At 34.8% G+C, this 19662-nt stretch overlaps 1 long non-coding RNA gene and 1 pseudogene across 1 annotated transcript; both read right to left on the reverse strand.

Moving 5' to 3' along the window:
* Positions 1–8470: 8470 nt before the first annotated feature.
* On the reverse strand, positions 8471–9976 carry LOC130051420 (uncharacterized; annotated as a pseudogene).
* Positions 9977–15346: 5370 nt separating this feature from the next.
* Positions 15347–18783, reverse strand: LOC125651913 (uncharacterized). The gene is made up of 3 exons (XR_008800550.1): positions 18574–18783; positions 17573–17722; positions 15347–15394 (listed from the first exon to the last, which is right to left on the reverse strand). It is a non-coding gene; the product is annotated as an uncharacterized LOC125651913 (long non-coding RNA).
* Between the last annotated feature and the right edge of the window lie 879 nt (positions 18784–19662).

Below are 19662 nucleotides of genomic sequence, written 5' to 3' on the forward strand. Positions count from 1 at the left end.
TAAAAACATTTTTTTAAATATAAAAGTCTAGTTACTGGTATATTATTTTAAAAGGACATAGGATAACCCAAAAAATGTTATAGAAATTTGTACAAATATTCGTAAATGTTTTACTATTGCTAAAGAAACCCATATTTACCACAAATTTTCGTATAGGAAACATTTATATATAGTTTTGCAAAATTCTATAATTTTTTTTTATTGAATCCCATGTCCTTAAATCCTTGAGTATGCCTGAAATACAGAGTAAGCCGGAATCCAGTTATTTTTCAAGACAAATTCTAGAATGTGAACTTGTATACACACAAGCAAATTCAGTTGTTGTATAAATATGGTTATCATTGACGAATTCTTTCATTGGTCGTCGAGGCACCATGGACATGGGACTCTCGTATCGTCACTACCCTCCAATTCTGGCTTTTTCTTGTCTGGCTTCGATTTCTCGAGAGAAAACCCCCCCAAACTTTAGTTTGAGTATTCCTTATTTGAGCAGTCAAAATTTGAGTAAAATCTCAGATTTAAATCCAAGTTTCGACTTAAAATGTAAGTTTTCAAGAAACCAGGCCCTGGGCCTCTGAAAAGTCAACCCCTGTCCGCGCCTGTAGGCTACGAAGTCCACCCGTTCCTTGTTTTGTTTGCCTAGTTTCCTATCCACGCCAGTATATGCTACGATGTCCGCCCGTTCCTTCTTTTGTCTGCATAGTTCCATATCCACGCCTGTAGGCTACAATGTCCGCCTGTTCCTGCTCTTGTCTGCTTTGTCCTAGTCACGGGTCATGAGGTATACAACTAATGATGATGCTCTAGTGAAAGGGGTTTTAAAGAAATTTTCTGTACATTTCTATGTAAAATCTGTTTACCCTTGTTGTGACCCCAATCTACACTATGCGGAGAAGCTTGTATCTTTTGAGGAAGTATACTAATGTGGTTCTGAGGAAGAGGATTTTAAGACCATTTTCCTAAATACCCCTAATATAGCTGAAATAATGTGGTCCTCTCCAACTTCTTTAATAAACAGCTTCTTCTTTCATTAAAGTGGGAAAAAAAGGGAAATATTCATACCTTGTTATCAGTCATTCAAAACATTACTTTGCTAAACATCACTCTGATTCAATGCTCTGTACTCAGTACTCTGAAGTTGATATTAAACAGATGCCGGAGTTCCTCATTGACAATATCTTCTTAGTCCTTGGTGATAAGGTTTCCCAAGAGTCTGTTGGAATTTCCATGGCCACGAATTGTGCTCCTATATCAGCTGACCCATTTTTATAATCTTACGAGATCGAATTTAGTCAATATCTTCTACATTCGAAGAAAAAAATATCTTGCTGTTGTCTTCAACTCGACATTTAGATATATCGACGATGTTTTATCTATTAACTATACTCATTTTCATTCATATGTCGATTCGATATACCCCAATTAAATAACTTGAAATGAATTACTCCACAAAGTATTGCACATCTGCTTCATACTTGGATATTTTATTGAATATAGATGTTGACGGCAAACTAACAACTCAACTTTATGACTTCAGCTTCTCCACCGTCAACTTCCCAAATTTATGCAACAATATTCCATTATCATATGCATACGGTGTTTAAGTCTTTCAACTGATTCAATACACTAGAGCATGTTCTGTGTATGAGCAGTTTATCAATCGAGGCAGGCTACCAAAAATAAGTTGATATATAGAAGTTTTAACAGTCTGCATTTCGCAAATTCTATGTTCGTTATAACGATCTATTTACCAATACAACCTATCATTGGGTCAAATAATGTTTGACATGTTTCATATCAATCATTAAGTCGTTCTTTACACACTGAATTTGACTACAGATTACTCCGGTCAACGGGGGATGATTACACCTCCTAGGCACCTGGTCCCACTTCTGACATATCCAGGGGTTCGTGTTTGTCCTACTCTTAAATATCGCGAAGATCTCGCTCCAATGATTACACAAGTAAGTCACGTGATTTGCTCTTGATCAGGTGAAAAATGATTATCCCCAGTGTTTTGGAAAAATGTCGCCGTCACTGCGGAACTATCGTGTCGCCGTCACTGCGGTACTGTCGTGTTAAATTTCGTTTAAGGACGCCCCTAGAATATTTCTCCTGCTTTGAAAAAAAAAAATCACGGATGGCGTAATTATGCTATTGATTATACCATAGACATAAATTGCGTATATGATTATTAGCGCCTCGAAATATATGACGTCACAAGCTCGTGCATTTTCACAGCCAACTCGTGCCAATATTCACCAATATAAGTTCAATAACCCTTTTATTATATAGCTAAAGTATTTAGTTGTTAAATTATATCCCTTTTAACTCAAACTACTCCAAAATAGACGAGAATTCATCAATATTGGCAGTGTGCAATAACAGCATGCATTTCTTACCTGTTCAATATTTAATCCGTCATTAATGCATGAAGCAAACTGATTTTGTAAATGGGGACATCATAATTTATGTACAGTAAAACATTTTGCTTAAGTAAATATCAAATACCGGCTCTGTCAGATTCGGAGGACCGTCGTCTGCCATTTTGGCTTGTTTACGTCGTTACGGTAACGTCAATATTGAACGCTCATACTCGGAATGTTTCGGGCGCATACAATTTACGCAATGCAAAGTTAGCGTTCAATAAATTCTCAGGATATTGAACGCTAACATTCTCTAGATTTTACGCAGATTTTATATTAGACTATTTATTAGTTATATAATAAAATCGCATATTCTCGGGCCTTTCCGACAAGCAGAAAAACAACTTGCAGTGAAGACTCGAGAAGTTGCAATTGCAAAGAATATAGACGAACTTACCAGAAGCATCATAAGAATGAATTCAATTCACAAGTAAATTGTCATAGCGTGTTTATGAATATATTCAAACAACTTATTATCCGTCGATTTTTACCCGCGTCTCTTTCTGTGACTGACGGAAACTTTACCTATCGTCTGCTGTCAACGAACAAACGAACTCTCATTGTGTGTATTTTAGCTGTAGTTATAGAAGCCTGAAGGAATATATTATTTATAACCAAACAAATCTTCTCATAACTTTGTACGTTTTGTTGTTAATATCAAATTGCTTAGTTTGAAATGGAAAAAACCCCAGCGAAGTTGATATATGATGTCACAAATACACTGGTTTCGCTCGTTAAATGAATAGGCATGTCAAATGTAAAGTGTTAAGGGTCTTCGCTCGTTTAGAGCAACGGTCACACCGTATGAAAACATATTATGAGATTGTTTGTTATCTTCACCTTTTCATCAATATAGCGACCAAATGTCATAGGAATATTACAAAGCCCAAACAACATAACAATGAATTGGAACAATCCAATTCCTGGACGTAAATGTCGTTTTCGGATTATCAGATTCTTCCATCTCCACTTGCCAATGTCCCCGAGTGAAGATCTAAGGTACAAAACCAGGAACATCCAGGAACATCCACTGAGACAACAATCTTTAATTTTGGTGTATGAATTTTGATTAAAAGTTTAAGAGGAATATTAAAATCCCGCATTAGACATATGAAAACAAAAGCACGTACCATCTATCCTTCTATGTTTAGTAAACCAGAAATGATAAAAGAATTAGATAGGTTACATGAGGAATATGTTTTGGTTCCAGCTGACAAAGTTTGTAACAACATTGTCTTTGTTTGTAAGGCTCATTATTACAACTGCATGCAAGGTGAAGATAACGAACAGTCAATTTCATAACTCTAAGCAATATAAAATAGATAGTTGGGCAAACACGGACCCCTGGACACACCAGAAGTGGGATCAGGTGCCTAGGAGGAGTAAGCATCCCCTGTATTTTAAACGAACTTGACATTACTTCCACTTCCACTTTTGGTAATCGTACCTATACTCCAACTACCATTTCAAAAGACGAAATTCTTCAAAACCATGCTTCAATTTTAGATACATTTAATATCCCAGTCAATTGGTCGGATGAATATGAGTTACCGTACCTATACTGGATTCCTAGACTTCATAAAAACCTTTACAAAGATACATTGCTGGATCCAGTAAATGTTCTACCAAGCCCCTATCTTTGCGCCTCACGAAAATATTAACAGCTGTGAAGGAGAAACTTCAAACGTACTGTGCGACTACATATGCCAGAAGTGGTGTAAATCATTTAAATGTGGATCCTAAAAAAAAATTCTAAAGAACTTTTAGTAAATTTGAAATCACAAACCTTTTCTCAAATCAACAACATCAAAACGTATGACTTTTCAACTCTTTACACAACCATTCCTCACGATAAATTAAAGACTAGACTTTTTGACATTATAGACAGTTGCTTCTTCAACAAAAATGAAAAACGCAAATATTCATATCTAGTGATCAGTCATCCAAAAAGTTACTTTGTTAAACGCCACTCTGATTCCACGCATAAGTACTCTGAAGTTGAAATAAAAAATATGCTGGAGTTCCTCATTGACAATATCTTCGTGGTCTTTGGTGATCAGGTCTTCCAACAGTGTGTTGGAATCCCCATGGGCACGAATTAGGCTCCTTTGTTAGCTGACCTGATTTTATATTCCTATGAAGCAGAATTTATTCAAAAACTTCTACGTGAGAGGAAAACATCTCTTGTTGTGGCCTTCAATTCGAGATTTAGATATATCGACGATGTATTATCTATGAACAATAATAATTTTCATTCATATGTCGATTCAGTATATCCCAGTGAACTCGAAATAAAAGACACCACAGAGTCGTCTACTTTTGCTTCATACTTAGATAGTTCATTGAAAGTAGATATTAACGACAAACTAACAACTCAACTTTATGAAAAACGGGATGATTTCAACTTCCCATATTTATGTAGCAATATTCCATTATCACCTGTATATGGTGTTTACATCTTTCAACTGATTTGATACACAAGAGCTTGTTCTGTGTATGGTCAATTTTTAAATCGAAGCAGGCTACTGACAAACAAGTTGATGGTGCAGGGGTTCCAACAGTCTCGTTTAAAATAAGCATTTCGCAAATTATATGGGGTTAGGATAGAGTCACAATAGGGGATCAAAGTTTTGTGAAAAATCATTAAAACTCTTTTGAAATATTTAAGCTAGGGCTTTTACATTTTGTATATACATTCTTTACAGAAAGACCTTTTATGTGATTCCATGGTGTGTGATCTTATGACATTGACCTGGAAGTTTGACCTACTTTTAATAAAATTCTGACCTATACAATATTTCCTGAACTATCTAAGATTGATCTTTCATATCTTATATAAATTTCTTATGGCAAGACCTTTCATTTCATATCATGTCCTTTAATCTTGTGACTTTGAACTCTTAGTTTGACCTACTTTTTAGAAAACATAACCTATCAAGTATATCCGGAACTATTTAGGTAGGGCTTTCATATTTTGTGTATATATTCTTTGGCAAGACCTTGTGACACAATGGTGTTTGATCTTTTGACCTTGGAGTTTGACCTACTTTTGAAAAAACCCTGACCTACTTAATATCTCCTGGACTATTTAAGGTAGGGCTTTCATATTTTGTATATAGACCTTGTTATACTTTGTTGTTTGACCTAATGACCTGTACAACGACAGGGCTAAGATGGCTCAGGTGAACGATGTGGCCCATTGGCCTCGTGTTTGACAGCGTACATTTCCCGTTATTTTTTTTACATTCAAAACTATCTTTACAGTCCAAAGTAAAATATATTGGGTTATACCCCCACCTACTTTTCAAAGCTTAGGATGTAAGCTTGAACAAGTGAGGGTAACGAGCGTTGCCAATCGCACTCCGCGGTAAGCTCATATCCAGGGCCGTAAATTAACCTTCAATTTGGAGGAGGTAGGAAATTAGGCGGGGGTCTGGGGGCCGCCCAGGCCCCCAGACGCTGAGCACATTTTGTGCACACTGAACACGTTTCGTGCAAAATCCTTGATTCTAGGGCCTTCTAAGATGTTACTTGACTAACTCATTCTAAAAGAAAGATTTGGAATGCTTTTTAAGGGAGGTATCATGTTCTTAGTTATTGGAAACAACATAAATTCTAATGAAGTTTAAATTTTAATTTTTTTTGGCTCAAAAGTTGGAGGAGGCAGCTGCCTCCTCCGCCTCCATGTAATTTACGGCCCTGATATCTTGATCAGGCAATCGGAGTAATCCGTAGTCAAAAGTAGTATATAAAAGAACGTCTTCACAATTCGTATGTACTGTAACTTGTCAGACAGCATTTGACCCAATGAATTGAACCCGTATAGAGGAGGACGAACACTTACATCCCCGCCCCCGACCCTTTACGATTTAAGATTGTGAAGTTTGAGTAAAGTTTGTTTAGTGTGTGTGTGTGTGTGATTTTTTTGCACCCCTCCAGGATTTTGAAGGTTAGGTTTATTTAGATTTTAAATTTTTATTGATTGATTGATTGATTTATGTATCTATTTTTTTTTTCTTTGCTTGTCAAGAATTATAGACAACTGTGAAACTTCCCATAAGACTGTCCTCTCCCTTACTTTGAAAAACAGGACTACGAGCCTGTAATGCCAATCCACCTATAAATGAAACAATCCTTCATGAAGATATACCAGGTAGCAGACAATTATCTGTCTGGCACTGAAAAATATCACTAAATGTACTTCATTTCTTCTATAAATGTAAATACGGGCTGACCAAGCTAACAACAGCTTGGATTTATTTCTGTTGTTAAATATCACGATAAATTATTCAAATAGTGCCGGTAAGATATTTTATATAAACTTACAAACATCTGCAAATTACGGAAACCCATTTAGGACCTATCAAAATACTTTGAATTTGAAATAAAGAATTCCAGAATTCGTTATTACAGATTTGATTTGTTATTTCAAACTTTTGAATCCGTTATAACGGATTAAAATCTGTTATAACGAATTTGTTGAATTTGTTATATCAAATTTCAAAATTGGTTATAGTAAATTTCAAAATTTGTTTTAACGAATTCAATTTGAAAACACGAATTTTAGAAATGGTTGTATCAAATTCGATATAACGATTTATGAAACCGTTGGTATCAAATTAGTATATGATGATTAATTCGTTACATATGTACTGCTGCAATTGACACGTATGACGTCATGAAGTACCACGTGACTAGATAGCTCATTAGTGACGAGTTGGGAAGCGGAAGCTTCGAATTTGTGCAGATAAAATGCATGTTTGTATCAATTATTGGGAGTAATGAAACAAAACAACAACAGAAACGTGATTTATTAAGGTTAGTCCTTCTGATTTCGTATACATTGAATATCGTGGTAAAAACCCTTTAATATTAACTAATTAGTCCGAATTTCCTCTACAAATGTTCTAAATCGAAAACGTATTCATTTTCAGTGCATATCTTTGAAATTCTTTTGGGTACAGATTTATGTTCAATTTCAATGTTCGCAGCCGAGTTAGGTTAATTTATCTGACCTTGTGATGTTGACAGTGAAGAATGTACATATGATAGTAAGTAATAAATACTTGTTCCCTGACCTAGTTTGAGGCAAAGGTCCTACAAAATCTACTAACACTCGACTAAAATGTTCTTCAAAAGCTGGAATTGGATGGAGAGGGACAGATGGAATTTTCTGATTAGGTTTACTTACAATCTGGCAAACGCGACAAGACTTGCAAAATTCAGAAAATGTTTTCTCAACCTAGGCCAATAAAAATGACTCAAAATCCTGTTACAAGTTTTATTGACACCCAAATGACCTGTCATGGGTGTATCGTGAGCAATCTCACGATGTCCAAACGATATATCACCGGGACGACTATCTGGTGAACGACACACCATACCTCATCTGGTGGTGCATCAGAAGGTCGCCATTTTCGCATAAGAACCGGTTGGACAATATCAGGGTAAAAAAAGTCAAATTATCAATTCTAATTTCATGTCATTTAGAACTTCGGACTGTATTTTGAGGTATGTGCTAAGTATTGGAATGACATAGATACATATACTATGAAGTTTCAATTAAAAGATTGGTAGTTATAGATATTAACTTTTTGCAGCTTGAAACGTGAACACATTTTAATATTGAAAGATGAAAATGGCCATGCAGTTATGTACAGAACATTTCGAGTACAAAAAGGTAAATCACAAACACATACACAAACATACGCACACGATTGTACATAAATGTAGTTAGTCAAACAATTGGAAGTTGATTGTGTGCATGGTATGCACCTCGGCACATATTTACCATACACATATCACAACCATAAACAATGTCTCTTCTTTTGCCCCCTTGTGTGCACTATTTACACCGTCCACGCCTCTCGAATTTGATGCTCTGATGTCGGCTCAAACCAGCAGTTGTAATAGGTTGTTGTGTGCTTGCATACCTACACTTTTTTCTTTTGGAAAAGTCGGCAATAAGACCCATGCCAATATCAACATGGATGTGTTTTCTAGGTTTCACAACAAAGGGTATCATCTTCCAAATTAGAAAGGTATTAACCAGGGCCACTTCCGATATGAAATTCATAAAGTACCTCCAGTACTCTCTTAATTGTCGCCCACATTGAACAGTACTGCTTGGCACGATCTACCCCATAGTAGTTTTCCTGGTAGTGGTCGCTTTATCAACATAACACCACCACCAGGTACTCGTCAGCTGTGGTTGATCCTATATGAACCTGTGAAATAATACGCAAAGTGAAAACGGATATCATACCTTTTTCAGTGATATTGAGTTTCCAAATTATGTATATCAAGATCATGAAAACCATGAAAAAGATTCAAATTAGCAGCTTACTGGTTCAGCATATTTCCATGTTGAGTTAACTGAATTGTCATGCTATAGTTCCTCAATTTTTCCACGACCAATGAAATGTGGGTTCTTCGGCTGTTGTGGAAATTCTTTGCGGTTAATTTGTCTTGATCATGGCATAAGCATAGATGCCATTAGCTTCAAGGTTTTGAAGTTGAGGAATCGATGTTAAATATCTGCAATAGAATTACTACTTAGAACTTGCTAATGTTTTATTGCCAATAACTTTATTTTATTAATTACAAAATGAAAACTATCATTTAAGAAAGGTTCTTCTGATTTTGGTTTTTTTTATTCTTTGAAAATGATATTTATTTCAAACATTGAATCACAGAACATAATTAATCATGACAAAATATAAAAGCAGATTTTTTTTTAATTCAAACGTGTACGTACCTGTCAAAGGAAAGATGGTATCTTTTCCTTTTTGATAGCTTAGAGAGATGTTTAACCACTCTTTCTCCAAAGTACTGTCCTTGCATTTTATGTTTTCTCAGATATATTTTATAATCATTGGTTCACACCTCATCCAAACCTTCCAGACAAAATCGAAATTATATTGTCTAACACATGTAACAGTGACTCTAAGATAATTCTAGATTTTTTTTTCTTGGACTATCTGCTCCTATATTTGTTAATTTTGTAATTTGTAGTAAGTTGGTAGTTAGTATTGATAAATTCCTGAAATAGCATCACTTTATATTCCGATCAAACATTTATTATGAAAGATATACAAGATTTTCAACTAATATGATACACTACTGAACGAAATCAACCTTCAATCTTCGTTTAATAGGTTTTGAGGTGTATACTGCTTTGCAAAGCAATTGCCCTTCTTGCGTATAATCCCCTTGTCCATATTTTGAGTGTCCTTGCTTCACGAATTGTTGAAAAACTTGAATTTGAACACAATGCATCGGAATTCTACAAGTCAAGAGCACTGAATGTTGCATTTCCCGCACAACCCTAGTCTACTCTGAGACCAACCATCAGTTACATTGGCTCTTAATACTAATGAAACTAATGAGCAAGATGTAAACGATCGGACTGGAAAACGTGAGAATTCATGTCAAATTTACTAAGAATTGAAAATATGTATAACGGACATTATTGGAAAACGTGAACATGGTCACCACAGTGACATTGATTGTGTAGTTAAACTTATTAACCAGAACACTGACCACTGCATAAAGAAGGTTACTCAGGTGATTGAGAGTTGTACTAAAAAAATGGCCAAGAAAGTGATAAATGCAGAAGAAGCAAAACTCGAGTAAATCGAAAAGGAGCTGTTGAAATTAGCGAAACATCCGAGAGTTACAAGGAAAGACCAACAAAAGACTCTTAGATTTAGAAGAAACAACAAACAACTGTCTTCAAAACCTGGGACAGGTACAGGACATGGGTACTATGCTCAACATGCAAGGTGAAGATAACGAACAGTGATCGATCTCATAACTCCTACAAGCAATACAAAATAGATAGTTGGGCAAACACGGACCCCTGGACACATCAGAGGTGGGATCAGGTGCCTAGGAGGAGTAAGCATCCCCTGTTGACCGGTCACACCCGCCGTGAGCCCCATATCCTGATCAGGTAAACGGAGTTATCCGCAGTCAAATCAGTGTGCCAAGAACGGCTTAACAATCGGTATGAAACACGTCAGACAGCATTTGACCCAATGCGAGGTTGTATTGACGAACTAGATCGTTATAACGACCATAGAATTTGCGAAATGCTGACTTCAATCGAGACAGTTGAAATCCCTGTACCATCAACTTGTTTGTCAGTAGCTTACCTCGATTTAAAAACTGACTATACCCAGAACAAGCTCTTGCATATCGAATCAGTTGAGATATATAAACACCATATGCAGGTGATAATGGAATATTGCTACATAAATGTGGGAAGTTGACGATGGAGAATCTGAAATCATCCCGTTTGTCATACAGTTGAGTTGTCAGTTTGCCGTTAATGTTTACTTTCAATAAAATATCTAAGTATGAAGCAGAAGTGGACGACTCTGTGGTGTCCTTTAATTCGAGCTCACAGGGATATATCAAATCGACATTTGAATGAAAGCTATCATTGTTAATAGACAAAACGTCATCGATATATCTAAAAGTCGAATTGAAGGTCACAGCGAGAGATTTTTTCTTCTCACGTACAAGTTTTTGAATAAATTCTGCTTCATATGAATATAAAAACAGGTCAGCTAACAAAGGAGCACAATTCGTCTCCAACGAAACAATTCCAAAACAGATGAACAATCCTCTGTCATATTCAGTTGCTGCTGACAGCATCCATGTGAAGAACAATGGCAAATGCATAGGTATGCAAGAAATGGTGTTGGAAGAGCATCTAGACCAGACGTATTGTTGATTGGTACATCCAATATATGATTGCTTGATTGAATATTGTTTAACGTCCCTCTCGAGAATATTTCACTCATATGGAGACGTCACCACTGCCGGTGAAGGGCTGTAAAATTTAGGCCTATGATCGGCGCTTACGGTCTCTGAGCAGGGAGGGATATTTATCGTGCCACACCTGCTGTGACACGGGGCCTCGGTTTTTGCGCTCTCATCCGAAGGACCGCCCCATTTATTCGCCTCTTACGACAAACAAGGGATACTGAGGACCTATTCTAATCCTGATCCCCACGGAAACAAATCACTGTGTACAGTGATCATAGCGATATGTTGATGAATGGTAATCCAAGTCCTGGATATCTGGCTGATGACAAATATCACCTCTCTACAAAAGGGATCTTGATATTGGCAGGAAAAAAAAATCAAGAAGTCGATGGATAACAAGTTGAACATTCCCCTTCCTGACCGTGGAAGATCCAAATTCCGCTATAACAAAAGGGGACGCGGTCGTGGTTGCAGCTTCTCTGATAAACTTTAAAGTTCGCCATATTTCGTTACAACAAAAGGGAACACGATCATGGTTGTGAATTTAATGATAAGCCTTAACTACCAGTACTTCATATGAAATATTTAATACATTACATGTAAAACTTTAATTGAATAATTGTCATTTGAATTTTTGTAATGACCATATCTCTTTTGCTGTCACTGGTAAGGTAGCTACTACAAATTATATAGAGAATATACCAAATGAGAAAGTACAAATATCGAGAATTTAAACAATCTTTATTAAGACAGTTAGAAACTTTGCACGTTGAAAACTCACAATAGTACCGTAAATTGATTGAGAAACTTCAAGGAGTTGAAAAAATAACAACACGGATTTAATTGAACCATCAACATTTTACATTCACAACTTTTTCATTAAACAAAGGTTAAACCTTTATAGTAAAGTTAAATTTGCTTAAGCCATTGTAGGAAAACAAGAAAACCTTTTAAAAGCTGAGTGATTGTGCCATTTATTGTCCAGATAAATGACAAGGAGTGAACAAAATCACATAATATAGAATTACCTATAAAAATGTAAAGCTGGGATAAGGTCAAATGATGAATAATTTAAACGAAGATATGTTACATTGCAAATTAGTGCTTATCCCAGGGGTATTGTAATAAAATGATTACAAAGTTTGTGTAACAAGAAGGTGACGTACACAAAAAGACGCCACCAATATCTTATTAAAAGGACAAAATTAAAAATTCTCTGAAAATCAGAAGGTGCAGAATCTCAGAGAGGAAATCAGATTTGCAAGAAGAGCAAGCGCATTAATTTTATTGGCTCTACTTTTTTGGCACGCTGTTTTTGGCTATATTTAGCTCTAAAACTTCATAGTTATTTCGGATTTCAAACATTTCGGTGGAGCATCACTGAAGAAACATTATTTGTCGAAATGCGCATCTGTTGCATCAAAATTGGTACCGTATAAATTTTACATGATAGAGATAATAAGGCTAAAGTTCAAACAGAAAAGATGGGTGAACTTGGCGAACAACAAGCCTATTCATGATTGGGCACTGGTCACGAATCGGGAGTTTAAAATCTGCATTGATGGTACCCGTAGTTACAATATATACAGTACCGTACTAAAACACTGTCCACAATATTTAGAATTAAAGACAAATATATAGATCATACTTCAAAGGATATTTAATCAAAATTATCATCAGAGTTTGTTTCACAGGCAGCATCATGTATATCAGACATTAAACGGTTTTTAACACACACGTAATTACACTGATGCCTGGAGTACCTAAGGTACCAAATGACACTGCACTGTATATAACATTTACAACCTACTGGTACTAATATACCAAATATAATAAAGGCATCAGTTCTCGCCTCTTTTGGTACAACTCTGGGGCCGATATTACAGTTACATGCGATAAAATTTCCCAACAAATACAAATTGGACAGAAACAGACACTTGATTTGTTTTTGTACTGAACTGTACTTCACTGTGCCTTTTAGACTGTCTACACTGATTTCATATTAGGCTTTTGTCATGATCTTTTCAAGTAACTTCTTTAAGCATTGTTGAAATTGATCTCCTTGACTTTCCTTCAAGTTGTCGTCTACATAAACAACGTCCATACTTCACAGGAGGCCCCATACTTGTTTACATTTATTCACTAGCCGCATGTTGGAAACAATTACTTGTGATCGTCATTAAGACTGCATGCTATGAGTAAAACTTAGCATAAAATGCCAGAGACAAATAATTATGGGAAGTCTAGTAACTCATAAGGAAAAAAATAAGTAGGAAATATTGGTATTCGAACCAAAGATATACAATCTGGGACTGTCCAAAAATTCACTGAGGCTGTCTTTATACCACCTCAGCTATCCATCCCATGAATAATTTCCAAATTTCAAGCTATATAAAGGTACCCGACATGGACATTTTCTTGATAATACGACAAAAGTTATACACAAGAAGTAAGTTTTTTTCATAGAATGAGTAAGTCTCCATACTTTTATTTTCAAAACATTTTACACCTGAACATGTGCTAACATATTTTACTGAATTTACAATGGAGACTTGGCCCACTCTTTATGAAAATCTGCTTGGAAATGTCGAATTTACTGTTATTTTGTGCGTTTTTCGCGTATATTGGTTTTAAATAGGATTTTTTTCAATGTTCCTTTGAAAAGAGCATATCGAAATAGCATTTTTGGGAACTATGGATTGTTTTAACTAGAATCCAAATTTTTCTTTTTCTGGAGTTTCAATTTTAACTTTGATATGTGCTTCTGTGGGTTTTCGGCTCGCCAGAGTCATCCATCTTCTTTCCACAATCAGAATTATATATGGGAGGAGGAAGGGAGGTACTTTCACCGGATTTCATTATTTGGAATTCGATCCCGATCTAAGCTTAACCCGATTTTAATACAACAAATAAGGATAATCGCAAAACATAAATTATTATGCAATTACAATGTAAAAAGCTTGCATATCAACCATTTTAAGAGACATAACATTTTATTTATGACCTGAACTAACCTTACCATATTTCAACCGATTACATTGATATTCTTAGTGAGTTGGAAAAAGAAAAATGCTTTAATGACTTGGACATACATATATCCATATCAAATGATATTTCAAAAATAAAAGTAGGGAAAGTTCCAGGTTTAGACAAAATTTCAAACTACATGATTAGATATGGTCAGACCCTTCTGTTGCCGTGCTTGTACAACATCTGTGACAGTTGTCTATAACTTAAGCCATTATCCTAAACCACGGTCTTCAGGTTACATTACTCCATACAAGTAATGACATTAACGATCCTAACAATTATAGAGGAATAACGGTTACAAATGCGGTTGGGAAATTATTTGATAAAATACCGATTGTTAGACCGTTCTTGGCACACTGATTTTGATTGCGGATAACTCTGTTTACCTGGTTAAGATATAGGGCTCACGGCGGATGTGACCAGTCGACAGGGGATGTTTACTCCTCCTAGACACCTGATACCACCTCTGGTGTCCAGGGGTCCGTGTTTGACCAACTCTATTTTGTATTGCATGTGGAAGCCCATCCCCCCTCCAATTTACAAAAATCTCACTGATAAAAGTTCATTCTGAAGGCTTCTTACATTAAACCGACATATGTACTAATGCTCCTCTTTACAAATTTTAACCCACCAGACAACTTTGTTGACAAATATTTAAGATTTATTTATTATGTCATCTTTTTAATATCAAGATGTTAAAATCATTCTAGAAATGGAAGTAATACATGTACATGTCAATATCAATAACAACATGAAAATTCATCTAAAAAGTTATCTATTAACAAATATAATTACATGTACATAATTGTATGCATAACAATGCATGTACATGTACTTAATTTCTTAAACATGTATTGTAACAAATTCTATTTTGCTGAATATCAAACTTTTTTTTATTTTACTGTCAATTTTTAAATGTCCATATGATATAAATGAATAAATAAATATATAAGATGACATCAATGTAGCAGATGGACCATCAGCATGGATTGATCAGTGGGTAGAGTACCAGACTACAGGTCATGGGTTAGGTTCTCAATCCTGCCATATATTTTTGAATCATTCCTCTGCTCGTCTTTTTACACAATCAAGGCAATGGAAGATGAACATTTCTTGGTTTCGCAAAAGATTTTTCAGGCCATTACAGCAATGTACCCATAGACCTAGAAAAATAATAGTATTACACTGATTTAAATAAACAACTGTCATTACACTGCAATCAAATTTCATAAGGCTTGAAAAATACATGCAACATAATTGTTAGTTAAATAAACTGTAAAATTGTGATAATACTGATTTTATTTACATTATATTTATCTACCGTACACCATATCTGGGAAGATATCATTAAGTATCACCTACAATTTCTAATTTTAATGATTTATAACCCAAGAGCCCATATTAAGAAAAAGATTTCAAATGACCCCAAGGTCAACTTTAGTATTTTTTCATTAACCATTCCCCTTGTAATGAAATTGGCTTCTTTCCAAACCAGAAAAAAATACTTTTTAACCAAGAATGGTAAGTTTCAGTTAAGGTCATTCACGTTTATAAATAAAAGATAAATTTTTGTGATATTTCAGGTACAATTCACTTGCATTCTATTTTCTTTCTACAAAATTCTCAGGTTTAATTAGTCTAGAGTTAACATATTTTGATAGTTCCTGGTTGTGGCAAGTAAAAATGTAAAATCAGCTGATATGTACTGCAGTAAGGTATATGAATGGGATTTTACTGTAGCAAAGAAGGTGAGAAAAATCTTTAGCAAAATTGAGTATTGAACCTGGTACCTTTGCACTAAGCTACTCAGGCTGACATATAATACATGGTAGTACAACATTATAAATTTAAAGGGGCATATTTGCTGTGAAAGTGATGGCAACCATTTTTATCTCTCAAAATCTCCCAATGGCAAAGGAATATGTATTACTGACTAATAAAAATATTTCTTTAGTAAAATAAAAAAAAACAAACAACAGAAACCTAACAAGAGGCCCACAGGCCTTATCGGTCACCTGAATACTAGTGGAAAAGTATCATTACTTCCATGGACTATGAAATCTAGAAAACATTTCCTGTTCTAAATATCTAAGCTAATTATATTCTAATGTTCAGCAACAGTATAAAACAAGATGTGCTCTTAAAACTTCACATCCCTCAAAGTGCATACACTGATGAAAGGCTTTAAATAGGTGTATTCACATGAAAACATCAAAAGATATGATTAATTTGGACTCATCTTAAAGTCATAACCCTTTTTTATACATCCTTTTCTGCATTTATATTTTATACAGTATCAGCAAACTTACACATAAATACTATATACTAAGTTTGGCCCCACCCTGGGGTCAAAACCCTTACTCTGGGGGAAATCAAATTTACAATTTTGGTAAAAGACTACCTGCTCTATCCATTTAGTTTCAATTTAGTATCAATAGCATTAAAGAAGATGTAATTTAAGTGTTTTATACACATAAACACTATATAACAAGATTTGCCCCGCCCTGGGGTCAAAACCCCTACCTCGGGGATCATGAAATTTACAATGTTGGTAGAGGCCTGCCTGCTCTACATCACTATGCATTTAGTTTTTCTTATATATGTGTGTTTCTTGATAAGAAGATTTTTGAAAATTGGTCCCCCTTGTCCCAATGATTCTTCATACCAAATTTGAAAAGAATTGGACTGGTAGTTATTAAGAAGTTAAAAATGTTCAATTGTTAACGCACGACGAATGAAAACTAATTGCAATAGGTTACTGAGTAAACTCAGGTGACCTAATAAAAGTACATTTGATAACCGCTTTTAGTGTAAAGAAATATATAAAGAAGAATTATTGGCTTGCAAGATAATAATTATTTAATCACCAAAATTACATATATTCATTTGCTTGCTTTGAGATTAAAAGGTGTTTCAAATAACTGAATACATGTGTTATTACTGATCAGAAATATATGATATAGAGCAATTTTTATTGAGAGTTGATTTAAAATTTTGGTGACAAAATTACAGCTATTATTTTGGAAATCATGCAAGAATTTTTAATATCGAGGAGATAAAAAATAATTTCAAAGAAACATAGTGTATGTCCTTAGATTGGTTAAATTTCTATTTGCCAAAAAGGTGAAGATATGCTTAGACAGACAGGTACAAAACTTGCAAAATGGACAAACTTTGATCATAAAAACTCATAAATGTATGTTCTTAAATCTTTGCCTAAGGATTTAATCATCAATGCATTACAAAAATCATTACATCATGTACCATAATTTGTTTTGGATTTTTTAAAACTTTGTAAGTACAGAAATGATTAAATGTGTACAAACAGTGGATATACTTACATCATATATATGTACTGTACATCTTGCATCCCAATCCTAACCCTGAGGCATCATGGAAAATCTTTCAGGAGAGGACATGAAGAGAAATGCATCTAAATCAAGGAATGCTGCTGTCTGATGGCAATTTATTTCTTGACCACCTTTATGACCCTTTGAAAAATAACAGAGGTCAGCTAACTTGGATATCTAGTGCATGTTACATGTATATCACACCTAATATCTCCAATTAATATACAGTCAATGTTATTCTACATTAAATAAATTAACACTGACTTCACACAGTTGTACAACTGTATTTGAATGCGATTTTGTTTCACAATATTTTCTGAAAGTTTTGCACAAGCAATATAATTGAAATGATGCTAAAAGAGACTGTAACTGTTCTCATCTGGTACCGAGTCCATTCACCCTATCTACCTGTTCGTCCAGAGTATATATTGTTAAAACAATAATAATTTCATATTTTATAACCATGCAATAGAGGGGCGCGTACAAATCACACATTTTAGAATTAGTGCCTGTATATATAATGTATATTTTAGATTCATTTTTCACCAATATTCTTGTTTTTCTTTTTGCGAAATGATGTGAAAGCATGTGCATACTTGTGTACAGGTAGCTATGATACTGCTTTGATGTTGTCCCAGTCATGAAATTAAAAAAATGGGATAAATAATTTTGAATTTCAATTGTGGTATTGTCAAAAGTTTGAAGTTACCATTTACACAAATGAGCTTGTGTCTTAATGTGTTAATAGTGGGCACATATCAAATTGTAAATAACTAACACATATGTATATGTGCTCACTATTTAGAAATTAAGATCCAGGCATTATAGCAGCTACATAGGTTGAGAACAAAATGAATAAGGGACTGTGATTTTACCATGTGTGTCATGTACTGAATCCCCTTGAAGTCAATTTAACATTATTTAGGGGCCTAGTGACGAGTAGTCAGTGGTAAAACATTTAAGGTTATTACTACACAAACAACTTAACTTACTTGTCAGTCCATGCCGACTTCTTTTTGAACACCTACAGCATCGCAGATCCATGCACAAGTCAAATGCGTTAAATTTGATGAACCTTCCATTTGGATTTGTAAACAACACTGAATAACGGTACAGTTGATCGACATGCCGTTGGCAGGCATACGTATACGTTGAAATTCGTTGCTTTCTCACAAAATTCTGTGTTCTTTTTCGTCATAATGCGGCGGGAGCGCAGGGAATTCAAAGTAAATGAGCAAATTCACACTTTTTACGCTTCGAAGTGAAAATAGCCACTGCGCACGCGTACGTGCAATCGTACATCGTAAGTTACGTTTGCGGCTACGAACGGTTTTGTAAATACCAATTCACGAGTACGTAACTCTAATCTTAAGTCAGACGTAAATCCTACGTTTACGTCTACGAACTTTAGTAAATATGAGCCCAAATATTTATATTCATGTGTAAGATGAATTATTGAGTGATTATAATAAAAATAGTGTTGGGCTGTGTCAATTTTCTTATTTGAGAAAATCATTGCATTAGTTTTATTAAGGTTAACAGTTAATTTTTCCTTTATGCAATATTCTGAAAGGCAGTCTATCGAAGTTTGAAGGCCTTCTTTTGTAGTTGAGAGGAGAATTAAGTCATCTGCAAAGAATAAATGACCAACTTCAACATTTTGAAGTCTAGGTGGGTTTGTGTTAAAATTCATAAGTTGTGAGTAGAAATCATCAATAAATACTAGTATATTAAAGAGAGTAGGGGAAAGGTTATCGCCTTGCTTAACCCCACGCGTAGCCACAAATGGTTCACTACATCTAGATTCATCTTTGCAGCAATATTTAGTGTTTGAATACATGTGTTTTATGAGATTGTAAAATTTCCCACCTACACCTTTTTTGTATAGTTTGGTTAACAAAGAAGTTCTATCAATTGTATCAAAAGCTTTGGTGAAATCAACAAAACATGCATATATGTTTTGTTGCTTGTGTTTTAAATATTTGTTAATAAGAGTTTTTAAGATAAATATGTTATCTGTAGTGCGATGATTCCTCCTGAATCCAAATTGGTAGTTACTAAGTAGTTTATTTGTTTCTAAG

The sequence above is a fragment of the Ostrea edulis genome, chromosome 2 (genome assembly GCF_947568905.1).
Source record: "Ostrea edulis chromosome 2, xbOstEdul1.1, whole genome shotgun sequence".
NCBI lineage: Eukaryota > Metazoa > Mollusca > Bivalvia > Ostreida > Ostreidae > Ostrea > Ostrea edulis.